At 43.3% G+C, this 5,978-nt stretch overlaps 1 non-coding gene across 1 annotated transcript; it reads right to left on the reverse strand.

Moving 5' to 3' along the window:
• Positions 1–5,047: 5,047 nt before the first annotated feature.
• On the reverse strand, positions 5,048–5,261 carry LOC135364252 (small nucleolar RNA U3). Its single transcript, XR_010411174.1, has one exon. It is a non-coding gene; the product is annotated as a small nucleolar RNA U3 (small nucleolar RNA).
• Positions 5,262–5,978: the final 717 nt, after the last annotated feature.

A 5,978-nucleotide genomic window follows, 5' to 3' on the forward strand; every position in this document is an offset into this window, starting at 1 on the left:
TTGGTAGAAAGGGTCTTTTTTTTCTTTCTTTTTTTTTTTTTTTTTTTTTTAGGATAAATACAAGTTCTGCAGTTCCCAAACCTAGGTATCTCATAGACAATATAACTTTTCTTCCTGAGGCTGGGTTTTTACAGCTGTTCGTTCTGGAAAGTTGGTGTCAAATCCTTTAAGCCAGATTGTTGGGAACACATTTCTCATTAAACAGATTGGCTTTTTTATTCCTCACAGCCAGAAAGAACACACCCCAAGGTCCCAGTGAGAGGATCTCTTATAGGCTATGGGCTTTAGTTGGGTGAAGTGGGGGAGGATGGAAAGAGGCAGTTTGTTCTTATTGAACACTATCAACACTGGCAAATATATGATTGTGGCAAAGAAGTCATAGTCGTTTCCTTAGGGAGGGAGGTTGAAGTTCGGATGTAGGTTGCACTGTGACCTTGTTTTTGTCTGGCCTGAACAGTATTGTGAGTAGCCTTGTTTTGTCTCATTTCATCAAGGTCTCAAAGCAATCTTGTCTGAGGTTGATATTCTGCACATAAGATTATTTATTTCAAACATGGGAACAAAACAGCCAGGCTGAGAGTGTCAGAGCAGTTCAGGGCATCAGAGGCTGGGATTGTTCTTTGTCCCTGGAAATCCCTAAAACAGAGAACAAGAAAAGAGAGCGCTCTGGTCTCCCAAGCTGTAGCTGCAAACCTGAGTGGGAAACTGTGACTTGGACTAAGTATCTTGAATTTCCTGTGGCTCCATTTCTCATTTCAAAATGGGTCAAAAGGAATTGTTCCTGCATGCGTTGTCCCAGGTGTTAAATTGGTAGAGTAGGCAGCTAGATATGAGCTGGAGACAAGGATGGTGGTTCACAGTGCTTTCGTGGTTTCCCACCTTCTGGGACTGTCAGATCCGGACCAGCAGGTGCAGAGCATGTGCTCTCCTTTCCAGCCCGTGTCCTACAATAAGCTATGGCTTCCTTATTATAGATTTACATTGTGGTTTCCATCCCCCAGTGGGGGAAGATGGCCTTGACAGTTCCAGGAAGAACTTTGTGAGGGCCAAAAACTCCCCCTACTGACCAGTAGGATGAGTCCCTTCGATGATTGGAAACAACCTCAGTTGGAGACCACCCTAGCTATGACCCATAATCTATGAAACGTAAGCAGAATACATAGCCCTAAGCCCGGTACAGTTGCCACCCCGGGGTCTGTCTGCTCTCTCATCTTGAGAGTGTACTATAGTTCAACCAGGAATGTAAACCAACTGAGTATCCAAATAGGACTGTAGAACTGTGACAAAAGAATTTTCCCAGGAAAAGTCCTTGTGGACACTGTTGTTATAACAGTGGGAATACTGATTGGCCAATGTCCCCTGAGATTCAGATGTGGGTTCCCGGAGGTTTTATTAGGAGCCTCGACAGGGAAGCTTGCAGCCAAGGCCTGTGTGGGGGCTCCGCTGCCATCAATTGATGAAGGAGTTTGGGAAAATCTCTTAATCTGTCTGGGTTCAGCTTCCTCATGTGTAAAATAAGGTTGTTATTCAAATTCTCCACAGTCCCTTCCTGCTTAGTTTCTGTGAGTGCACGAGGGACTGAGGTGCCTGTTAAGCAGCCCTGGAGACTGTAGCTGAGACCCTTCACTGTGTGTCTCCTGCAGGAACCTGAGCTCAGCCCACAATGAAAACAGTAAACGGAGAAAGCAGATGGGAGACTCAAAACCAGCAGGTTTGAAGGATGAGAATAACCCAAAGAAGGGCAAGGCAATGGTGGTTGCCAAAGGAGGTAAGAATAAAGACAAGTTGAGTCCAGAAAAATCCAGGGAAACTGAGGAATGCATACAGCAGCATCCAACTCTGCAAGGAGCAGCCGGAGCTGAGCAAGGAGGACTAGGAGAGTAACTTCTTCCACGGTGAACCTGTGCACCTGCCGAGGAGCCCCACAGGATGGATCGGGGTTGGTTTGTAGTGCAGGGAAGCTCCAGTTCCGAGAAGAAGAGGATGTGACCATGAGACTCTGCCTCAGACTCCTAGCTTTGACCTTGGAGCTGCCCTCACCGTGGATGTCCTCCAAGTAAGTGTGCGCTTAGAGGGTTCAGTGATATTTGGATAAGTGTTGGAGATGTCCATTCTTACTGCAACTAGTTCTGCCCTAAGGTCAGGAAGGGCCAGGGTAGGAGACCCTTGCCTCTGAGGCAGTGATACCAATAATATTCTTCTGAATTTATGGTTTCAAAAGTCCTTACACATAATATGTCTTGACTGTGTGTTGAGTGTTTCATTTTCCTTAGTCTGTGTTAAGAAGTTGAAATTCTGACATCAATAAGATTTCAATGAGGAGGTCAAAGCAGTGAGAGGAAGAATGCAAACAAACTCTTGTAGCTCAGCACACCTGGGTGGCTCAGTTCATTGAGAGTCTGCCTTCAGTTCAGGTCATGATCCCAGGCTCCAGGGATCAAGCCCCATGGGCAGGGCGGGGGGGCTTCCTGCTCAGCAGTGGAGTCTGCTTCTCCCTGTCCCTTCCCCAGCTCTTCTCTATCTTTCTGTCTCTCTCACTCTTGCTTTCTGCCTCACTCTCTCTCTCTCCAATAAATATATGAAATCTTTTGAAAAATTGTTCTACCTCTCCTAACCTGGGGTATGGTGGCAGTGAGAAGGATGGAGTGGGGATGGGGCTAGGCCGAGGACATCTCTTCTTAATGACAGAACCATTGAGAGGAATCCAAGAGGACCGTCCTCTCTTCATCAGAGCTCACCACGGGGGAGGGTCATGGGGCATTGAGAGTGTAGGGCAGGCTCCCCTTTAAGGAAGGGTATTTGTTGCCTCCTGGAAGAAAGCAGAGAACATTTCTGCAGGCTATTTGGGACAGGAATGTAGTTGAGATTCGAGATTTGCCAGTACCTTTATCGGATCAGTGAAGGGATGTCTCTGAGAGCTTCCTCAGTGCTTGGTTTGGTCCTAGGAGTCATGAGTACAGAGATGAGTAAAACATTATCCCAATTCTCGTGGGGCTCTCAGTCGAGTAAGTAGAAGTCATGAGAAGTGTAGTGGTGGTCGATTCCTTGGAGGAAGTGGCCAGTGCTGCCTGGGGATGGTCTCAGTGGTTGTCCTGGTCTCCCTCTGTGTTTTCCAACAACTGGATGCCCTGTCCTGGCTCAGGGACCCTGGACCTCGACCTGATTTCAGCCTCTAGGACATAGCCAACACCTAGGTTCCATGTTAGCCCAAAGCAGTCAACACCGTGAAGCTCTGCGGAGGAAACTGCTGCTATCAGTAGCTCCCCCCTCTGTCTTGGCCAACTGAGGAAATAGAGGCAAGTTCATTAAGTCTTCTAGGGTCCTCCTTGCCCTCATGATCAGTGATCTGTCTTTCTCTCTGTGAAGTTAAATGCTTTCCAGCTTCAGTATGCTCTCCCCATTGAAAAACTGTGGAAATATTGGCTAAATTTTAGATCAAGTAACTAGAGTGAAAAAGGGGTAAAGCAACATCCAAGCTGCAGTGAGAAGGTGCAGAAACTCTTACACTGAATAATAATAGGACCAATCACTTTTAAATTGCAAAAATATTTATGCAGCAATTCTGGAATAGACAATGTAAGTCTGTCGCTTTCTCCTTCTTCTTAACATTGCTTTGATAATTCAAGATGATTTGCATTTCCATATAAACATTTGGATCAGCTTAAATACTTACTAAAATATCTGCTGGAATGTTGATTGGCACTGTATTAGATGTGTTGATCAATTTGTGAAGAATGGACATCTAAACCACAATGAGTCTTCCAGTCCACCGCAAATTTTATCTCCCCATGTATTTAGTTCTTTAAATTCTTAAAGTAATGCTCTGTAGTTTTCAGTGTAATGTTCTGACACAGATTGTGTCTGATTGACAATGCAGTAGGAGAACTGGTCAAAAGACTTGCTTTTGAAGAAGAAGAAATGCTTCACAAAAGAAGATACACAAATGGCCAAAAAGCACTTGAAGAGATGCTCCACTTGAAACCACTTACCAGCATACAGTTGAACAAAAATCAAAATGGCTTCACCAATGTCTCCGCAAGGCTCAATTTTAAACGAAGTAACCTTTTCCTTCTCTTCTGTAAACCTCCACTCCGACTTTCTAAGCCTTTTGTTTCAGGAGCCTGGTACCACCCTAAAGACATGATAAAGGAGGCTGGCAGCACCACACAATTTCTGTCAAAATAAACCACCCCCCTGCCCCTGCCTCCGGGGGGAGGGGACTTACAGTTTTTGAGGGCCTTGGCCTATTCTAGCCTCCTGTGCCCCGAAAAGCAATAAAGCTATTGTTCCTCAATATTCCAAACTCTGTCTTCGTCTTCTATTTTGGCTCTGAAGCACAGAGGTCAGTTTTCGACAGCACACTCAGGCATTGGGATGATAAATTAATACTATAGTGAGTTACCATTACACCTCCATCCCTGTGGCTAAAATCACGAAGACGGAAAACACATGTGGTGAGGATGTAAAGTAACTAGAGGTTGCATACACTTGTGGGAATGAAAAATGGTCCAACCACTGAGAAAAGCTGAACCACAGGTCAACATTTACCAATCACATCAACAGCCGTTCCTCTCATAAGTATATACACAATATGGCTGCACAACAAACTGCACATGAATATTCATCATAGCTTTATTCACAATGGCTAAACCCAGGAAACTACATAGATGTCCATTAATAGGTGAAAGGACAGACAGAATATATCCACACAGAGGGATACTACTTAGCAATAAAAAAGTTTGAACTGGTGATCCATGTAGTAATATGGATACATTTTAGACTCCTTAGGCTGCAGAAAGGAATGTAGGCATACAAGGGTTCCATTTACATAATGTTGTTAAAAATGCAAGCCCACGTTGAGGCCAGTGGTTGCCTGGGGCTGGGGGTGAAGGCAGTGAGGGACTTCAATGGGGCCACCCAAGGGAAGCTTCGAGGTAGAGGAAATGCCCTGTGTCCTGAATGGAGCAGTAGTTTCAATTGTATGTACATCTGTGAAAATGCATTTAGTAGTACAGTTTATCTTTTTAAATTTTTCTTTTGTTGAGAAAGCACTCACACTGCGTCCTCTCTCTCTTACCCCTCCAAAGGAGGAGGAGAACGATCATCAGTGGCGATTGGCAGTTGTGGAAACAACACCTAAAGCCAGCTTCATGCTCAGGAGAGAACTCTGCACCTCCTCCTCATGGTTTCGGGTACTCTACACGTTCAGAGAAACTTCTGTAGTAACAAACTATAGAAATGATCCCTCAAAGTATAGTCTTAAATGTACACTTTAAAGTGATGCAGTCTACTGTACCTAAATTATACCTCAGTAACATTCGTGTAATAATCTACTGTATTTCTCCATACTAGCAGTGAGCATTTAGAAAGTGAAATTTAAAAAAAAAAAAAGGAAATGAAATTCAATAGACAGAAAAGAGATGCAAGTCCACCACAATTAAATGCATAACAACACATATAACAAAGATCCCTGAAAACTATTGCTGAGATAAATTAAAGGAGATCTAAATAATTGAAAAAATATATATTACAGTCAGAGATTAGAAGACTCAATATTGTTGGAATATCAAATTAGCATTATTCTGATTCATACCGGAGAAGGCATTTTGGGGGCAAATTTACAAGCTAATTCTCAAATGTCTATGGAAATCAGGGTACCTAGAATAGCCAAGTTGACCTCGAAGAATTAAAATGGAGAAGTTTACTAAATTTCAAAGCTCACGATAAAGCTACAGTAATTAAAGCATTCGTTATGGTATAAGTAAACACAATGTAAATATATCAATGTGAGAAGGTAGAGAGTAAAAAATTTCCTGATACACATATACATTTATAAATTTTAGTTTTATTGTTTTCAATTATTTTCTTTTTAAGTAATCTACACCCAACATGGGGCTTGAACTCACAACTCTGAGATCAAGAGTCGCATGCCCCACCTATTGAGTCCTCCAGGTGCCCCTCAATTATTTGATTTCTAA

This window comes from Mirounga angustirostris, unplaced genomic scaffold, assembly GCF_029215605.1.
Source record: "Mirounga angustirostris isolate CCGP_5_RB_7025 unplaced genomic scaffold, mMirAng1.0.hap1 SCAF_4, whole genome shotgun sequence".
Classification (NCBI taxonomy): Eukaryota; Metazoa; Chordata; class Mammalia; order Carnivora; family Phocidae; genus Mirounga; species Mirounga angustirostris.